Below are 20,653 nucleotides of genomic sequence, written 5' to 3'. Positions count from 1 at the left end.
GTTAAACTTGTTAAACGGTACTTAGCAAAAACCCCACCTATGTTCTCTTCCTGTAACTTGCTGGTCTGGAGAATAAATGCAGGAAGAGAACCCCAATTTGTGGTTAATTTCCCAAATGGAAGGAATGGCTCTCGCTTGAGGGTTCTGGGATATTAACCCCTTTCTGGGGCATCTCACTGCTCAGACGAGATGGGCTTTGAGTAACCCTTGGTGGCTCCGTCACCCAGGGGAAAAGGGGTGACCAATCCGTGGGAGGCAAAGCAACAAATGGTGCCCCATGTGAGGAAATTCTGGATCCATGGATCGGAGACTGACCTGCCAAGCCTTGGAAAGGAAAAGAAAGAGTATGTCTGCCAGTCACCCCGACAAAAGGAGGGGTCTTGACAAAAGAGGCAAAAAGAAAGAGGGTGTCCACTCATCCCGTCAAAAGGGAGGTTCCCATCAAGAGGGAGGTCCCCGTTGAAAGGGGAGGCCTCGACAAAAGAGGTGAAGGAAAAAGAGGATGTCCGCTCATCCCGTCAAGGGAAATCCCGGTAAGAGAGATCGCAGGGGTGGCTTTTGATTAAGCGACTGCATGCCTGCTGCGGCATCTAGCTAGGGCTTTGCCCAGATGTTTTGCTTTCTTACTCTCTCAACTCTATCTACTCTTACCATTATGGGTAGTTTACTGTCTAAGAGGGAAATTCAACATAGTACAGTCCTTCTGTGTCTCCTTAAGGCAGTAAGTTATAAAGTAACTAACCGTCATCTAACTAAATTATTATTGCTTATAGTGGTTTGGAAATTTTGTCGAATTGCTTTAAAAATTATTCAGAGCCTTAACAAAAGGACAAAACGTGTTTATGCCATTACAGAAGATGAAAAGCAATCCTCGCCCCCTCCTTCTCTTCCTTTCCCCCCACCTCCACCTTTGGAGGCAAACAATTCATTTATTCCCTCAATGGAGTCCTGTCTTAAAGAAGGACATAACATGGGAGTTGATGCTAATCATGTCTTTCCTGTTGTGAGAACTGGGACTCAGTTGAGACATGAAAACCTCCCATTCTCCTTGTTTAAAAGATTTAAAGAGCATCACAGAAAATGGTTTACATAGTACTTTTACTAAGGGGTACTTAGAATCAGTTGCTAATGGGTATAATATGACCCCTTGGCATTGGAAAATACTTGGAAAAACTGTTTTAACTCCTGCTCAATATACTGTATGGCTACAAGAATATCAGGAAGCCTTACGTGCTATTTTACTCAAAAATTTACAAAATGAGGTTCAAATTAGCATGGACATGTTACTTGGCCAAACAGCTAGAGCAGCCATAAAGGCTTGGAACAAAATTCCTGAAAAAAAATCTAAACTTCAACCTCTTGCTTCCCCTGATGCGCCTTTGATACAAAGATTAGATAAGACTCAGCCACTGTTGGCATCTATTGAACAAAAATTAATTACAGATTCAAGGATTGGACCCCATTATGGAAAGTAACTTCTTCACCAGTTACACTTACTGGATTAGGCAGGTTCAAAATCCCTTATCAAAGCAAAGATCCTTTGTTGTGTACCGGCCCTGAGGGACAAACTGCCTCCATTATGCCTTATGTTCCAGATCTCCCTCGAACTCAAGGGGGTCGAAACTTCCCTGCTCAATGTGATATTTGTACTGGGACATCTTCAAAATTTATCATGATGGCCACGGCCACAGTCCCACCATCCAAATTACAATGGACCGCTGGTCCTCCGGTTTGGGTGGAACAATGGCTTCTTAAAGGGGAGAGCTACTACTTTATTTGTTAAACAACAGTTGCAAATGGGACATTTGGAGCCATGGCATGGTCCCTGGAATGCTCTCACTAAATCTTTTGCTACTGTTAGGGACCCGCTGTGCCTCAGGTCAGGGGTGGAATGGGAGGGGATTCGTTAGTATAATCTGTACCTGTTTCTCTGCTCTTGCCATCAGCCAAACAATAAAAGACACAATATTTACACAACTTACTGGGGAAGCAGTATTGGGCCATTGATTTTGTGTCCCTTGGATTTTCAGTCTACACCTTAATGGTTTTTAATCATAAAATATTAGCTCTGCAAGGCACTTAGCACTGGCACCTCACTGGTGAGGAATGGCCTCCCCACCCACTGTGGCACCGAGGAAGCACCCCGTGGATGAGGGGCCAGTGTCCCCTCCACACACACCCAGGGCAGCAGAGCCTCCCCATGCCTGCTGTGGCACTGGCCCAGGCCCAGGCACAGTTGTGGGAGCCGCTGGAGGACAGGGCATCATACCAATCAGTCCCCAAGTTCTAGAGTCAGAGCAGGAGTGAGGAAATCAACCCATGCCCTGAAAATGGAGATTTGCCTTCACCAAGGGTTTTCAAATAAAAACTTTTGTCCTTGTTTCCCTCCAGACGCATCCTTTACCAATTTCAGCTTGAGGACTCCTACCCACCTGTCAAATCTCCTGGTGGGGGCGGTGGGGAGCTCTCCACAAAGATCCGATCAGCTGAGCACAGCGTCTGGAGTAGCGTCAGCGCTCAGTGTTGCTTGCATGAATGAATGAAGGAGTGGATGTGCTAAACTCTGAAGGCAGGTTTCAAAGAGGAGTTTTTTATTTATTCATTCATTCATTCACTCACTCGTTCAACAAATATTTATTGGTCACCCACTACGTGCCTGGTCTCAGAGATGAAGCACACCCAGGTCCTGCCCTCACCGTGTAAGTGCAATGCAGGGGACAGCCCACCTGCTGGGGACCAGTGGGAGCATGGTGGTGGGCTCAGGGAGGGGAACCTGGAAGATGAGATAGAAAGAGCTTTTCAGAAGGGTTTTGAGCCTCCTGAATGAAGCTCAATAGCTCCAAAGGGTGACTTTGAAGAACCAAAGTTGTGAGATGTCTGTATCTGAACACATCACATCTCAGCCCCTTTTTATCCTGGTCAGGGAGGACTTCCTGGCAGGGGATTTCTTTGAAGAATGAGGCTTGGACATTGTGTGTATGTTTGTGTGAGCAGGAAGCCATGCTGGCTGCCTGGGCGAGACTGGTTTCTCTGGTACAGAGGAAGAGTGGATGGGGTGATTGTTGCGTTATTTTTCTGAAAATGAACGCACTGCCCACCCCTCTGTCACCTCACCCACCCCCACCCTCCAGCACCTGTGGGCAAGTCAATAGCAATGGATTTAAGCAGCAAGGGGAAGGCTGAGAGCACAACTGGAAGAAAGAAAAAGATAATTAAAACTAATTCCAACTGTTCTCACAGAAATCAATTTCATAACTTCAGTGCATCCCTAGACTTGCTCCCAAGGCTCTGCAGCACTGAGCAATGGGCGTGTGTTTGAGTGACAGGTGTGTGTGTACACAGGTGCTTGTACATGCATGTGCACACGTATGTGGCCTCATGCACACGCATGCATGCTTGTTTGTATACATGAGTGCCTTATGTATGTCAGGTGCACTCACAGCTGCTCTGACCCTGGGCGAGAAGGTATGGAAGGGGCAAGAGAGGGTGGCTGGATAGGGCTAGGCCCCCTTCCCCTACTCCAAGGCCCTTCCTCCCCTATACTAAGCCCTTACAGACCACCTGTCTAGTCCAACTCCCCTTTATACACATGAGAAAACTGCAGCCCAGAGAGTGCCATGGGTCACACAGCAAGTGGGAAGTAGAACTGGGACTAGAATGCTGATCTTCTGGGTTTCCTCTTCTCTGGGGATTTCACTGGCCATCTGGGCGAGGACAGTCGGGTGGGGATGGGGGTAGATCTGACCTTGTATGGCTAGGAGGTCCTGTGTGAACAGGCCTCAGTTTACTCACTAATTCTTCAGTCACATGTTGAGCACCTGCTGTGGGTCAGGCCCTGTGGGGTCTTTAGCTTGGCTGGGGGTCCAGGGGTAGAGAGGACTTCGGGGCTGTGGGGACTGGTGGATGGTGGCCTCTCCTTGTCCTTTAGCAGGCAGCCTCTGAAGTGGAGCACAGGACAGAGTCCCACTAAGAAGCATGAACTGCCAAAGGGTCTGCCCTGGCCATTGGATGGCTCTGCTGGCCTCGTTGTCACAGCTGGAGACTCCTCACAAAGACTGTGCAGTCTGCCTCTCAGGGGACTTCCTGGGGTTGTTGCTGGAGGCAGTGAGCCAGGCCAGAAGTCCTGCCCACACCCTCACCCCTTGGTGAGCATGCCCAGGGCAGGGTGTGATATGTCCCTGGGTTGCCTGGCACCTGGCACTGACCCTGGCATTCAGTAGGTCCTCCTCCAGCACAGGACTGGCACATTAGTGAATCTCTGAGGTACCGAAGTGAACCCCCACCCCCACCCCAAAGAAAGCCAGGAAAACTGCCCACATCGAGGTGCAAGTGTTGATTGCTCTAAACAAATTGTTCCCTCCATCTGCCTGAGCCTGTGTCCTTGTCTTTAAAATGGAGCAACACTATTCACCTGGCAGCTGCTGAAAGTCTGGAATTAGGTGACCTGGAGAAGTGCCCAGCATGTAGTTTTCCTTTCTTATAGGCCTTCAGCTTCCTGAAGGGGATCACCCAGTGAGCAAGAAGCCAGGAACAGCTCATGGCCACATGGCTGCCTGGAAGCAGGGGCATGGATAAGATGACTTCTCCCAGTGCCTCCAGGGTAAGGTGCCTGGGCATCCCCATCCTTGGTCCATCCTTCATGGTGGGCCTGGGCGTGGGGATCCCTGGGGCTCCTGGGCCATGCATCAGTCCCTCCGTGCCCCAGCTCACCTCTAGATGGCAGCACTGGCGAGCAGGAGCTGGGCGGGGCGGGCTGGGCTGAGACGGCTGCTACCAGCCCACATCCTCAAGTCCTCGCCCTGCCCCACAGTCTCAGAGCAGAACTTGGGTGGGGGTGGGGGTGGGGTTGGGGGAGAAGGCACCTTGGGGACTCCTGGTTTGGGGAGGGAGGCTTGTCCCTTCTCTTCCCAAGACAGTTCCTCCGGGAGCTCAAGATTTCCAGCTGCTGGGTCTGGGGGGTTGGACACAGTGGCTGCGATCTCTCCCCTCAAAGACCTTCCAGAGTGTGGGTGAGAGGGGTCTCTGGCAGCAAGGCAGGAGCCACCATGGAGGCTGGAGATGTCCAGCAGCCCTGGCGTGAGGTGGGGCTGAGCATTGGAGTCCACCCTCCTCTCTGCTCCACTTTCTTGGCATCCCCTCCTCCAGCTCCCTTTCCCCAGGAAGTCAGAGAGGAGCAGATGGAAACTGTCAGCAGCTCATTAGGGTCACAGACGGGGAGCTGGGGGCAGAGCAGGAAGGGAGTTGCAGGGGGCAGAGTTCTTGGCCAGGCCCCTGTGGTTGTGGGGAGAGCAGAGCCTCCCCCCAGTCCCTCCCCAGCCCCAGGGAGGCTCAAGGGAAATCCCAGACTCTCTGACAGCTGCATCGGCAGAATCTGGAGTGAGATGGGATCATGGGGGGACATCCTCTGTCCTTTGCCACGCCTGGCCTGCTGGTGTGAGCTGCACGGCTGCGCCCTCCTCACCTCTGTCATTCCAGCACATCTGAACTTCCTAGGGTTGGGGACTGGGAAGCTAGGACAGGTTTGATATGGGCCCTGGATCACAGGGGAGAGGGGACTAAGGACATCCCTGGTCTGAATGTGCTCTGGGAAGGAAGCCACGGTTCATGTGGTGGGGCTCTGAGACACCTGCCATGCCCCCAGGTGCTGCGGGAGGCAGCTGCTCACAGGAGGAGAGTGTTCCAGGCAGATCACATATCCTTACTGTCCAGTCAGCCTCCGGCATATTGGCCATGAATCAGGAAAGCAGCTGGGCAGTGGCAGTGCCCATGGCTGGGACACAGGAGGCCTGAGCATGGGTGTCTGTTCTGCCGCTGACTCCTGGTGACCTTCAGCAAGTCACTATCTCTCAGCCTTAATTTCTGGTAAATAATAATAAAATAATGATGATGACGATGGCTTCCTTCCATTGAGCACTTACACAGGACACAGCATTTTATGTGGATTATCTTATTTAATGCTCACAAAACCCCTATGGAGAAATGGAGGCTCAGTGGAGGTGAGTGAGTTGGCCAAGGTCACACACCAAGGAGCAAGACCTCAGGCCTGGGGCTCTCCAGAGTCAGTGCCGAGCTCCTCCCTAGTCCTGCCCATCAGGTTCCTGTTCCTTCTCTGGTGCAGTGGGGGCAGGGGGCCGACACTCCTTTCCTGATGTCTCCCCAGGGGGCTTAGAGAGTGGGTGAATGGGAGGAGGGGTTATTGTAGAGTTTCCAGATTTAGCCAATAAAAATCCAGGATGCCTAGTTAAATTTGAACATCACGTGACAAATTATTAAGTGCTAATGCATATTCCATGCAACGTTTGGTACATACCTATACTAAAAAATTATGTGTAGTTTGTCTGGCAACCCTGGCCAGTAGAATGCACTTGACTGTGCACTTACGATTCTGAGCTGGAGGTCAGGAGATAAGGGCTGGGTGGGAGACAGCAGAAATGTGTGGGGGTCAGGCCCAAGCCTTGCCACTCACTGCTAGGGGTGCCTCTGTGGGCTCAGTTTCCTTGTCTGTAAAATGGGAGGAAGGATGGCCTCCTCCTCCCTCCTAAGGGACAATGGGAGCTTCCAGTGCCCGGGTGGATGTGGGTGTCTTTGAAGAAACCCAAGAACTTTGCCAGCAGGAACCCTGGTCTGGACTAGTGGAGGCCAGCCTGTCCCCAGTCCCCTCCCTATCTCCTGGGCACCCCTGTAGTCAGTGAGCCTCCTGCCCACCCCACCTCCAGCTCCACAGAGGCCCCTGAGGAGCAGGCTGGTGTCCATCAGCTGTCAATTAAAACTGGGGGGTGCCTTGGTCAGTGATGGGTCTGACAGCCCAGTGCCACCACTGTCTATCCCGAGAGGCACCCCACTTCTTAGAGTCTCAGTTTCCTCTTGTGTGGTGGGGGAGAAAAGGTGAGAGTGCACAGAAATGGCACAGTGGACACAGGACAGGGTGGCTCCACCCCACCCCCAGCTTGAGGCCAGGGACTCAGATCATGTCACCAATAGCCAGTCCCAACTCACTTAAGAAGAGGACCCTGCCACCAGCAATGTCACCTTCACCTGCCATAGATGGATGATGGCTAATCCATGGGTCGTGGTGGTCTAGGCTGAGACTCATCTACTGGGGTAAGTGGCAGGGACACTCATCTGTACTCCCGTGAATACCTGGACACAGGTACTCACGTCCATCCACACCCACGTGGATAGGAGGCTCCTCTAATTCACCTCCCCTTCGACCCTTCACCTGACCGAGGTTCACTTTTTCTCTGTGAAACGTACATGTGGACGTGCAGCCCACGCAGACCTCAGCCGCCTTCGAAGCTGTTCTCATGAATTGGTCTGTGGCCTCTGCTCCCACAGGCCGAGGTAGGGGCTTACCAAGAGTCAGTTGTATTGTTTCCAAATTCGTTTATGCCGGTAGCACTTGTTATCGAAATTATGTAATTTAATTAAATAAGAAATCTTTGAAGTAAACAGAGCAAAAACCATTGTCTGTGTTGATAAGAAAGAAGGGAGGGACTGGCGCTCCCGTAGCTGACCTGAGTTGCCCACTTTCTCACAGCTGGCAGGACAGGGACAGAACCTTATCCAGTCTGACCAGAAGGCCAGTGCTATTTTCCCTGCTCACTCTGCTGCTCACATTACGTGTTGGCCAAACTCCCCCAGGGCCAGGATCTTGCAGTCGACAGTAGAAGTCTTCCCACAACTGCAGCCTCAAAGTGAAGTAGTGTGTTCTCCCCGTGCCATCCCGTTATTCTCTTTCTACAATGTTGCTTCCAGTAAATGAGAGGGGAGATTGCCAGTGACAGCTTGATAACTACCGCCAGCCACGGTTGACAGAGGTTACCTTCAGCCACTAGGTGAGAAGTGGTCTCCATGGAAACCCAGAAGCAGAACTTTTTCTCAAACACTTGTCAACAGCAAGAGCTCGATTATAAACTTTGTCAAGAGTTTGAATGTGCTAAAGGTTTAGTGAGACTAGAGTCACACCTCTGAACAGGGGGAAAGGGCTCCAAATAATCAGAAAGTGTGTTTGTAAAATTGTCTTTTGGTCACTGAGAAGATATACAGTACAGTATATTGTATGTGTATGCAATATACCCTACTGTATATCTTTTCAGTCTCATTCAATACAATAATACGTCTTCTTCACTGTCTCCCGAATTCAGGATTTGGGTAGTACCATGTATTAGTTCATTTCTGTTGCTTATAATACCATACCTGATATTGCACGATGTAAAAAGAAATGAAATTTATTTCTTACAGTTTTGGAGGCTGGGAAGCCCAAGGCCCAGAGAGCACACCCAGTGAGGGCCTCTTCCTGGAGGGAACTCTCTACAAAGTCCTGTGGTGATGCAGGCATCATGTGGCGAGAACTGCAACAGTGCATTAACATGCTCACTTGTTCTCCTTAAAAAGCCATGCGTGCCACCTCCTGTCATAACCCACTAAACCATTAACCCATTAATCCATTCATGAGGGCGTAGTCCTCATTATCCAATCACATCCTAAAGGCCCCACCTTTCAAATACCATAGTCAGATTTCCCACCGTCTTAACACAGTTACAATGGGGATCAAGCTTCAGTGAGTTTTAGGGGACATTCAATCCGCAGCATACCTTACAGGTGAAGGTGTGTTAGAAAAATTATGTGACAAAACCTTCTTGAGTAGAATTTAAGTGGGACCTACTTCGTAATAAACATGACTGTGTATCAAATGTTCATCACGAGGTTTCCTGGTATTTCACATTCATGGACCAGTGAGTCTACAAGATACCCGAGTGAAGTGATGCACTTTTTGTGCCAGATGCCCTTTTTTAAGCAAGAATATCAAGGTATTTTCTATCAAGTACATGAAATGAAAAGGAAAACATCCTATCAATCACCTATTCAGTCCTTCCCCAAAGGACAGTAGAAAACACAGTAGCTTGTCCTAGAAACACGGTCCTCTCACCGCTTCCCTCTGGACCCTGTACTCCTCACGAGACACCTGCTGTAATTGTTCTCCAGCTCTAAGACTCCATTAATTTTTTGTTCCACATAGATCATTGACTAAGTATTTGCACTCGAACTCAGATGTTTTGGCAGAATGTAAATATAGAATGAGACAGAGATAAGTAAGGCTAAAAAATAAAATATAGTCAAATCTTAGTCATTCATGGGAGGATCATAAATACTCATGTTTAGTACCAAGCAGGTAACCTCTCCCCTTTCTGCTTCTGCACTGCTCACCTAAACCATGAGTTCTGAATCTAAGCAGATGATATAATTTTATTTATAGACTATCATCGTAAGAGCTTGTATCCATTATTTATTGCTGTGCAACAAACTATCCCAAAGCCCAATGGCCCCAAATTTATTGTTTCTTACAGTTTAGTGGGTCAGCTGGAAGTTTCATTCTCTCCATGCACTGTTGGCTGAGGTCAGCTGTGCAGCTGCATTCAGCTGGGAGGTTGACTGGGGCTGGAGCTTCCACAGTGACTTCACTGTCATGCCTGGGAACTCAGATGGGGTTGCCACCATGGCTGGTGGTGGGTGGGTCCTGTTTCCTCATCAAGATACCCAGATTCTTACATAGGGGTTCAGGAGAGCGAAAACCACAGCTACCAAAACTTTGAAGTGTTAGGCCAAGAACTGTCATGGTGTTATTTCCTCTGCATTCTGTTGATCAAAGGAAGTTAAAATCCAGGATTCAGAGGGAAGAGAGAGAAAGTGTAACTCCTAATGGGAAGAGTTACATATGCATGCAGGAATGGAGCATGGGAGGAGTTTTTATGGCCATATTTGGAGACAACAACCACAGTCTGCCTGTAGCCACATAGTGTGCGTGCTTCCCCTGTGCACATTTCACCTACTCACTCTAAAGACCTTTAGTCTCATTAGAACAGTGCCTCAGGCTCAGGCCCAAAAGCCAGGATTTAAATCAGGTCTGGATGGGCCCAATGCAAATAAAGCTACTCTGGGTTTGTTTTTTCTTGATCTGGGGACTTGGAAACCCAAACAACCACCCCCACCCCAGGTTATCAGCCCTCCATACCACACAAGTCAACCCAACATGAATAGTGAAATAAGAACAGAATAACCACAATAAACACTCCTGTTGAAAAAAGTTAGACACATGTCATCAGTTCCCCCAACTGTGGGGGGAGGAAATGTCCCTTGATTAGGACTAAGCTCTGCACTCTGGGAGTCATCCCCTAATCTGTAATTCTCTGCTCTTGGCTCTGCCCTGAGAGTCATTCTTCATTTTGCATAAGAAGGAGCTCATGCTTACAGCTGAGTAGCTTTCTCAGCCTGCTCCCTGCCAATATGTGATGTTGGGCACCCAGAGGACTATTGCCATTTTGAATTTTGAATTTTTTATTTTAGTTCAAGCTGGAGGTATTTTGCAAGTACAATTATTTTTACACTTTGTGGGTTTTCTATGAATCTTATTGGGTTTTGTTCATGCACCCAAAGTCACATACATAATTCTCTCTGAGACCTAGTACGATACTTCAAACAGTTGATGGAAATATTTGTATTATCTTTCAATTCCATTTTTCCATGAAGTTTTTGACATGCCTTCATACTTCTTTCTACTTCAGGTCTGTCAGGCTGATGTGGAGAGCACATTTAAGATTCTCAGACAGCCTGTTGTCTAGCTGTGAAGATCTACCAGCACCACCTTACATCTTTCAGGGGTCTTAAAAAGAGGTCTTGCAACCCAGATTCAAGGGAGCAGATGAACTCTTATTGGAAGGAGTGCTGCGATATGCTTGGATGGAAGGCATTATTGGTGGCTGTCTTTGGGAACAATATACCACAGAGCTGAAAGGATCTTAGAGGTCATAGGATCCTACTTATTTTGGACCAAAATAAACCACTTTAGAGATTAAGAAATAAAAGGTGAAAAAGAAGAAAGCACTTGGCTACAATCATAAAGCAAGTTGTTAGCAAAGCAAGAAAGAAATCCCATATTAAGGTGCAAAGTGCTTTCTATTACCTATCCCCTACGCTTAGTTGAAACAAACAAACAAACAAACACCCTCTTTAACATACATTATGAGGCTTATCAAAGATGAATTGTCTTTGAAGAATCTTTTTTTAAGTTTTTATTCATACCATTGTAATGTTCCTTTAGTATGCAGAATAGAGTTGACTGTACCAGAAAGATGTAAAATCATTGAGCAGCAGTCAGCACGAAGTGGGAAACCAAGCTCCCAATTTTCGTATTTTTGGAATATCTGGAGGAAAAAGAAAATGCCATTTGTCTGAGGGTTATAAGTGTATTTTGCTTTCCCTTTATTCTTCGTGCATTCATGGAACAGATGCTTTTTAAACACCTTCAATATGTCAGACTATGTTCTCCGCATCGGAGATTGGTCTCTGAGACACGTACTAGGTGGGGTATGGGCAGGTGGTAGTGGAAATATAAACATGGAGTGAGCACAGAGGAAGTGACTTCACCTGGGGCAGCTGAACAAAGCCCTGCAGAAGAAGGAGCAGGAATTCACCAGGGGTTGGTAACTGCGATGAGCCCTGGGAGACAAGAGACTGTCCACAGCTGGATGCAGTTAGGATCTGGCACGAAGGACGGGCAGTGGTGGAAAGGCACACTCTGCAGAGGTTGGAGGCCTCACGCTGAACTTCGAGTTGGACAAGGACACTGCAGAGTCAGTATCTGTATAAGCAGGGGCAAAAAGAGAGAAATGCAGCATTTTCTGAGCCAACCTCAAATCAGAGGCTCTTCACCCTGGAGTAGAATGTAGAGCTTCCAATTTATTGGTCAACATGATGTCTAGTTTTGTTTTGCCATTTTTGTTGTTGTTGAAGAACTTTCTAGAGAATCGTGGCCAGAGCTAGCTGAGGGAGGCAGCTCAGAGGAATGACACATGCTCATAAGATCACCTAAGGTTAGCAAGGGTACAGTGACCTACGGAGGAAGTGACCATGATGAATACATCAATGTTTTCCGTCTGGGCCATGCCTTTCACTCAAAAAAGCATTTTAAATTTCCTTTAAAATTGTGTACCCATGCTTCAGGACCATTGCCATGAGACAGCTGGAACAGAAGTTGTAGAACATGCTTTAAGCAAAGTGAGTGTATGTTATTTGAAAGATCATTTGTTTTTAGAACCTGCAGCATTTCACTAAAATGGACACTTGAGATCACTTAGCTGAAAATCTGCTACAAGTTAAAAAAAAAAAAAAAAGCCTAATTCTCTCGTGCCCAGATTGACATAGGCAGGGTGAGTTTGTTCAGGTTTCTGCACAACGTCCAGAGGCTGGCTACCTGTCTAACCTCAACTGTGGCTCGAACACAAGGCTGGGAGCCAGAGCAGTCACCATCTCCAAGAGGCAATCAAGCTGCCCAGCAAAGAGAGCAGCGTCAGCAGAGGGCACAGCACCATGAAAGAAACTACAGCGAACGTCCCATTTCTATCTCCATGGCAGCCAGCCCATTCCATTCTCTGCATGCTATTTTCATATAGTCACAGCAGTTTGCGAGCTGAATAGGAGAGAAGAAGGGTTTAATGGGATGAGCAGGGAAGAGAGGTAGAGAAAGAAACTCTCTGACTGTGAATCCAGACCCAGTAAGACCTGGTTGCGTCTGTTGTAACCAAACCTAACTGGAAGTGGGGCAAGGCTTCACATTGAAGTCATGGCCGTCCCCTCACCTGCTGGCCTCTCTGCCTCTCTCTGCTGCCTGTCTTCCATGGCCTCCTCCACAACTCTTCACTGAAGACCTTGACATTCCCTGGTTCTTCCACAGGGTTCAGTCCAGTTGAGGCCATCAAACCCTGATCTGGGGCTTGGAATGCTCCCTAGTGGACGGAGGAGAGGCTCTCCCTTCTCGCCCCCACCCCAAGGCTCAGCAGCCCTCCTGCTCACGCACCCCCTCATCTCACAATGGACGTGCGCTGCCAAAAGCATGATGCCTTATGACAGGCTGGGAGCCAAGCCCTGAGATTGCATTAGAATATGGCTAGTTTCAGTGGCAGATTTTGTCCGTTAAAACCTATTACCAGTTCCTCCCAGAGGACAGCTGGTTCCATTATAGAAAACTGTGAAATGAGTGACTTGATGTCAGGTTTGTGCCATAAAAATGAGTAGGAATCTTGCTTTCCATTCTTTTAAATTGAAGATTCTTGCACTGATACGTATTTATTTTTGACATTTCTTGCTGACCCTGGTGGAGAGTCTGACCCTAGAATAATGAATGCACAGAAAAACCTGTGTTGGCACTTAAGTCTTGCCTGTGTCACCCTCGTTTTCCCTTCTCATTTGTGACAAATTCAAAAAATGCAACACTCTTAAACAGATTTATAATCTGCACTCTTTTAAGCTGTCACTCAATCTTTGTCTCAGAAATAGGCTATTGAAACCAAGCAGGAAATATTTCACAGAGACTATGACATTGCAAACTTGTTTCCAGGCTAAGAGGCAGGCCTTTGGTAGCTTCAGAATTATAATAAGAACTCAGAATAATTGTTGCTCATTGAAATAAAGGAGGAGGTTCATTTGGAAATGCCAAATGCACTTTAGCAGCCTTAAAAATGGTGACTTCCTTTGTTTGGGCATAATTGAGTTTTTTAGATGTTTCTTTCAGACCGGGGATTTTTATAGGATGAATCTCAAGTGTGTGTGAAAGGGTAAAGCTACAGTGAATATAATAGTAATGACTGTGGGTACATTTTAAAACCTTGTATTGTTAAAAAGATTCCATATCTTGTTGGTCTAGCACTTAATGCAGCTACTGAGAGTACAGAGCAAAAATACGAGTCCTAGGATTACTAGAGGTAGGAGAAGCACTGAAATACTGAAGAGATAAGAGGACTTACACCCCAGGACAGCCCTGATGTTCAGAAAAATGTACAAGTCACAAGGAGCCTTAGGATCATAGAACAATACACATGAAAAAGCCGGGAAACAACTGCTTGAATTAAAAAAATCGTAAATGCTATTTTTTTCCGGGATGCAGAAAATGTCCCAGCACCTATTTTCTTCCCAGTTTATCAATTTAAAATGGTGACCAGTAGATTTTGGGGAAGGTGGTGGCATGAGGGGCAAGTCCCATTCTTGTAGGTAAGTTGACGCCCACTCTTATTAGCACCAGCCACAATAAACCCAGAACCTGGCCTGTCCCTGAAATGTCACCATCTTTACATTCAGCCTGATGGCCAGCAATTCAGAGCCTGGGCTTCAGAGGCAGAGAAACAACGTGGGGGGCTGTGATTTTTCCCACTGCCAAATTTGAATGTGATAACTGCAGAAATGTCAAAAATCCCTTATTCCCCCAAATCAAATTGTACTCTGAGCTCTCTGCTGGCAAAGTGTTAAGAAATTCAATCTTGGTCATTGTTGGAACTCCTTATCCCTAAATTTATGACTGTGAGAAAAAGTGGGGTTTCATAAAGCCTAAAACATTTAGAAAGTCTCCCAAAATTTAGATTTATGCCAGTCATTCATGACACGGACTGTTTTTCTAAGTGCAGAGTCCCCTGAATGATTTCATGTCCACCACTGTGTGTCGTGGTCGGGAGGGGATCTTTGCTGAGACTGGGACTCCCCGTGCCCAGGCCTCCTGACCTAGTTGTGATTCAAGGTCGTTCATCTCTGAGGTCCACCAGGTTGTCAGGGAGTCAAATAGCGGTTCTCTTCCCAATTCTGGAGAAGTTCCTCCTCTCTGAGTTTGGCCAATTGTATCTTCCTTTCCAAGCTCTTTCTTCCACTTTCTTTCCCTTCTGGGAAGGTCTCCACCAATAGCCTTTAGAAAAACAACATTGACTCCTTCCCCTGTTTATTGGAAGAAGGAACTAAAACTAAATAGCTTTAAAGCATTTTCTTAAATCTGGATTTATGTTCTGAGTCCATCACTTACTAGCTCTGTGACTTTGGAAAAGTTAATTAAGGTCTCTGTGCCTTGGTTTTTGAAAAAGTGGCAATATCGTATGGTTATTAAAAAGGCACGTACATTTTTAAGCTCAGTACATAGAAGAAACACTCATAAAAGATGTTTTCAATCAAGATGGAATTGTGGCTCTCCTGTTAATTAGGTCTTGCCTTTAGATATCGATTAGAATAGTTTTTTTTTGACCAACAATATTTCTGAAACCAGTTGGCAATCTGCACCAAGGAGTGCCAATACCAAGTTGCAGCCTCCTGAGAAAGAAATAAGGCCCAGAAATAAGAAATAAGGTGCCTCCCTCTAACCTGTTCTCCAGCCAGAGCCCAGGTAGGATGAGCTAAAAGGACATATTCACGGTCCAGCTGTGGCCCTAGACATGGGCTCAGAGACCTACACCTACTGCCCTCCATCCTCAGCTCAACAGACAATTCCCCAACACAACTCAAGAAGAATTGTTTTTCAAACAAAGCTAACACAACAATGGATACAGATACATCAGGGGGAGATCTTTGGAGAAACAGTTTATCTGAATAGTGGGTCTTGGTGGAGGGATTTTAATAGGTGCGGTAGACTGAATGGTCACCCAGTGATATGGCATATCAGATCCTAATCTGGGAAACTGTAAATCATATGTGATTTGGAAAAAAAACAAGGTTTTTGCAGATGTGATTAAGTGGAGGACCTTGAGGTGGGGAGACCATCCTGGATAATTCTGCGGGCTGTAAGTGACATCACAAGCATCCTTGTGAGAGAGAAGCACAGCAAGACTCGGCACACACACAGAGGAGAAGGCAGCACAGAGACGAAGTGAAAAGACACGTGAAGGTGCTGGTCCTGAAGCTTCCAGGGATGCGATCATGCCAGGGTTTGCCAGCAGCCACAAGGAGCTGGAAGAGGCCAGGAGTGGGTTTCTTTCCACAGCCTCTGGAGGGAGAGTGGCCCTGCTGACACCTTGATTTTGGTCCAGTGGTGCTCGTTTTGGATGTTTGGGCTTCAGAACTGTGAGAGAATAGATTTCTGTTGTTTTAAGCCACCAAGTTTGTAATTTGTTATAGCAGCCATAGGAAACTAACGCCGTAGGAAAAAAGAACTTGTTTGAACTTGTTCCCAACTTCAACTTGACTTGTTGAAGATGGGAAAATGTGATAACATGGAGGGAAGAAGGGAATGTCCATCCCTTGCAAAACTGATGCTTCACGCCCCATGGAATTAAACAGAGTTCGGAGTGTGGGTCTGTAGGATTTGGGGAATATGCAGGGTTGCTATTGATACTGCTGTGAATTAGGTATAGGCGTGGAACAAACAACTCCATAAATAAAAGACAAGCTGGCAGAGCAGTTTTTAAGCCAAAATGAAATGGCTTCCATCTTCATAAACTATCTCAAATGTAACATCAGTGAGCAAGGCCAAGACATAGTGTCATGGAGAGAAAAACGGGTTCTCCCAGTTCCCTCTATAGCTACTGAAATAATGTTAACTTTTGCGTTTTGCTAATGATACGATACAATTCTGTGCTGGTAATGCTTGCAATATCGGTTTATGGTATATGACTACCACCTGCTTTATTGTAATAGGAAAACAGACTAAACAAAGTTGAAAATTCATAATTTTTTTCAGCTAGGTCCTTTGGGTTAACAATGGGAGGTGGCAGAGAATACACAAACTGGAATTATTAGAAAACTCTGCACATGCCCACACAAAAAGAGTACCTTAGGTGTAGCTCCCCACCCCAGTAAAAACTCGATTCGTAAAACAGAACAAAATTTGAAATTGAAAGTTTTCTATTTCATTTGAGAACAAAAGAGGATGCACTGTTTCTTAAATAAGAAGAACCCAGATTTAAAATATAAAGAAATGAACCTGATAAAAACAAAGTAAACAGTTTACAGAATAAGCTACAAAACAGATGCTCAGATTTACATCTGAGTGATAACTCCAGAATATAGAGGAAAACTTTTTAAAGTAATTGAAGAGAATGTGTAGAAAGGTAAATGGACATATTGTAAGAATTCAATACTTTTATTTATTTTTTACTTTGAAAAGAAAGATGATGGATATGGAGGTTAAATAAAAGGATCCAATCTGTTAATAAAAAAGCCCCTACTCCCCCAAGAAGCAACCACCACTCATCAAAAAAATGCAATACCTAGTTAAAAATTGTACCTTCAAAACTAACACAGAAGAGAAAAATCCAGAACTTATAAAAGATCCAAGGATTAGAAATCAATAGGACAAAATAAGTTCAAATAAACAAATCTTTTGTGTAGATTTTGAACTTAAAGAATAACAGGATAATCCTGTTAGCCTCAAACAGTGTGACCATTTATGTTCAGAGGAGTCAAACTCAAGTTAGCTTCAGATTTTCTTTCTGCCACCATCTTACACACATAGTTTTAGAGCATTTGTCAAGGCTCATATAGATTTTCTCAGATCTGTAGGGTCTCAGATGATATGTTATTCAATGTGCCTTTTTGAAAAAATGATAAAAAAAAAACATAAGGAAATATTTTGCACAGTGCAGAGACTGTCATTTGTAAAGAATAGGATATAGGCACTGAAATACAGTTGTTGCATTGGTGATTACAGACACTGAGCAGTAATAAATACAGATTACTGCACATGAAACATGAGTACCCAAATCCTCCAGTCGGCTCTTCTTTGGTTTCCAAATACAGTAGCCAGAGACCCATCCTACAAGTCCAAAGTGTCCAGCATTCTCCTGCTCTGGTTTTTTGGGGGAACTTCTGCCATGCTTGGTCCACTCTACCCCTAAATGTGAACATAGCTCACCTCACCCCTTCACCAAACAACCACAAACACGATACTGGAATGTAAATCTTACAAGATTGGGGATTTTGTCATTTCCATATAGTGGGTATCTCCAAGACTTACAGTGATGTTCAGTAAATGAAATGGTAAATGCTATTGTCAGTGACAAATGTTTTCTGAAGCTTTGACAGTGGTGGTGATGATCGATGGTCTCAAGCAGGAAATAACTCAGATTTGATATTATGCATCACTGTTCCTAAAGTTTCATGGTCATCTCTGCCATTGCATAATCTTGTCCTCACAGCAATTTTCATCCTCAGGCTTCTGTCCTCCTGCCCTGTGGTCAGGCTGGTCCTCATGCTAAAACTTCCTCATCTCCTTCCTTCTCTGAGCTCAAAGGGCCCTAAGGCTTTCTTGCTCATGTCTTCAAAACATGGGAATCCATTCATCAGGAAGTGCACCCTTAGTTCTGCTTTAGTCAGCTGTGTTAGCCCAAGCTTTATCTCTCATGACCAAAGACCTTTCACACATATTCCAGAGCAAAAGACGTGTCCTCTTGCCAAAAAAAGAAAAAAAAAAAAGCTTTCCATTTCTTTGAAGTTAGAGACCAACTAAAGTTTAAAAAATAATCACATTACCCTACACACATGCCTTTATTTTCCCTGGTCCTGTGTGATTGGTAATTAGAGATGCTGAAAGAAAGGAAAAATTTAAAAAGTGAAATTAATGCCCAACATGGTGATGGCTGAGGTAATGAAAATTAAAGAAGAAAAAGGAAAACTTAAAATTGAAAAAAAATTCCTTGCTTACAGACATTAAGAACAGTTCATCCTTGAAGAATTTTATTTAAAGCATTTACGCAAAATATCTGAATTAAAAGGCTGCTAACAGCAAGCGTAGGCATAGCTAGAGGACAAGAAGAATGGCTATGCACCGCTGGTGGAATGTAATTTGATGCAACCACTTCAGAAAACAATTTGGGAATAGTTAGAAAATGTGAGGATGCACATGTGTTACGTACGACCCAGTGATCTCTCCCTCAGGAATTTACCCTACAGAGTCCCCAGCACAAGCACACGTGCACACAGGAAGAAATGCTCCTATCAGCATTGCTCATAATAGCAAATATTTGGAAACAAACTACATCCATCAACAGAAGACTGGACAAGTCAGCTGTGGTATATCCAATAACAGAACATTGTACGGAAGTAGTCAAGTGCCTTCAGAAGTCGTCCAGATATAAGTAGGTCTCAAATCTGCCTGTACATCAGAATCACCTCAGGAACTTTGAAAAACCAGATTTTGAATCAGAATCTATGGGTGTAGGGCCTTGTGGAGTGTACTAACATTAATAGAGCAAATGTATTTCACAGGGCTGAGCTTCCAAAGCCCTGTAGTTTCAGGTATAACCTAACTTTTTAAAATTACATATAGAAATGTTAAGCTTGCGAAAGACAGGACATTTTCCCCAGGCTAAAGTCTCTGTTGTAGGTAAAGAATTGTAACAGCAAAATTGCTGGCTCAAGGACAGATGTCCTTGGTTAACCTACCAATTGATATGTTAAGAAAGTTTCTTGATAGTTGTGTAAAAATACTAAGGAAATTGCTGTAAGAAAAGACAGTGGTTGCTAAGAACAAACTTTTGTTGGTGGATCGACTTAACCTTTCACAAATTGCATTATGGAATGTCACTTTGTTTATTTCACTGATGTTAATAGTTTCCATCTGTTAAAAACTATACTTAGCCGTAATTCTGCCCATATCCTTGTGTTTTTGTAATTATTAAATCAACTGAATTTTCTTGTGAAACTTCCTTGTCTTTACAATAAAAGGGAGAGGCTAACTTTGAATCGCTGCTGACACATTCAGTTTTCTCTTCCTAATGGGGAAATTACTGAAGTGCAGTCCTTTCAAGCCTCTCATGCATACATAGTGCTTGAGTAATTGCGTAATTCTTTTTTTCGTCTCCATTACACAGGGGTAAGTGTAACAGGGCCTTGTGCACCTGCTGTTACATGAGTCACTATTTGGGAAGCACTGATGCAAGTTATTCACAGATGATTGAAACTGTGTGTGGTCTGGAGGGGTGGATTCACTCATCTGAAGTAACCCAGCTGGTGAAAGGGTGGGTGGGGAAACAAACCAGGTTCTCTTATCTCCTGGTCCAGAGCTCTCTCATGTTACCTTCCTACAGGTCAAAAGAAGATGGTGTAGCTAAACTAAACAGTCTATGAAGAGTGTTACATGTGTATGGTGAGCTTTACTTAAGAGAACATATCATCCTTCTGGTCTGACCTTGGGGATCTCCTGATCCTGACAGATACTCTGAGCTTGTGGTTCTCTCTTAACTAGAAAGTCTGAATTTAATGGGATCCAGAGATAGAGATGGAGATGGGGGTGGATAGATGTAGATATATGGTTTTTCCCCTGTAACAGCCAAGCAGAAGAGGCTTAAAGATTAATTGACTTTGGAAGTGGGAAGCCAGGTTTTTAACACAAGCCTTCTGACTCTCATGCATGTTCTTTTTGTGTGGGCCTAGGAGAAAGAAAACATTACTATATACATTTCCCATATCTACATCTATCTGTCTTACCAAACCTTTTAATCTAGATGTTTTGAGTAAATACTTTCAATAAAATTCTTGAAGAATGAACTGTTCTTAATGTCTGGTGGCCCTTTGCTCATACCCTATGTATGTGACAAGTCTGCCTATGGAGTACAATTGTAAAAAAAGCATCTGCCTTATATATTGTGTGTTCTGTGCATATATGATTTAAACTAAATTTGAGAAGGAGGAATTCTATTCTGATGTGTTTCATTCAGATTCCAGTTTATTTGAAGGTGTCAAGTCCACTGTTGTACATGTGGATGTTTATGACAGCTTGCTATGAATTAAGAGGAATTGATAACCATTACGTTTGTGATGTTTTGATGTCAGAGGTAGGGTCCAGAGGGGGCCCCAACAGTTATCCTTAACCCCCCCAGTCCTCTTACCAGGTTCTTGACTCTGCCACAGG

The 20,653-nt window shown here is 45.1% G+C and overlaps 1 long non-coding RNA gene across 2 annotated transcripts in view; it reads left to right on the top strand.

Annotated features, from left to right (window-relative positions):
• LOC134385620 (uncharacterized) overlaps nucleotides 1–19,567 on the top strand; it is a 37,418-nt gene extending 17,851 nt beyond the window's left edge. Inside the window, exons 9-10 of one of the 2 annotated variants that reach the window (XR_010024421.1) lie at nucleotides 228–533; nucleotides 2,392–2,709. This is a non-coding gene — a long non-coding RNA (uncharacterized LOC134385620). Of the gene's footprint in view, nucleotides 1–227; nucleotides 534–2,391; nucleotides 2,710–10,562 lie in introns of those variants that run through there. The other variant, XR_010024423.1, reaches the window with a different exon arrangement.
• The last annotated feature ends 1,086 nt before the right edge of the window (nucleotides 19,568–20,653 follow it).

This window comes from Cynocephalus volans, chromosome 9, assembly GCF_027409185.1.
Source record: "Cynocephalus volans isolate mCynVol1 chromosome 9, mCynVol1.pri, whole genome shotgun sequence".
Lineage (NCBI taxonomy): Eukaryota > Metazoa > Chordata > Mammalia > Dermoptera > Cynocephalidae > Cynocephalus > Cynocephalus volans.
Note: the sequence above shows the minus strand (reverse complement) of the source record. Positions and strands in the feature narration are given on the sequence as shown.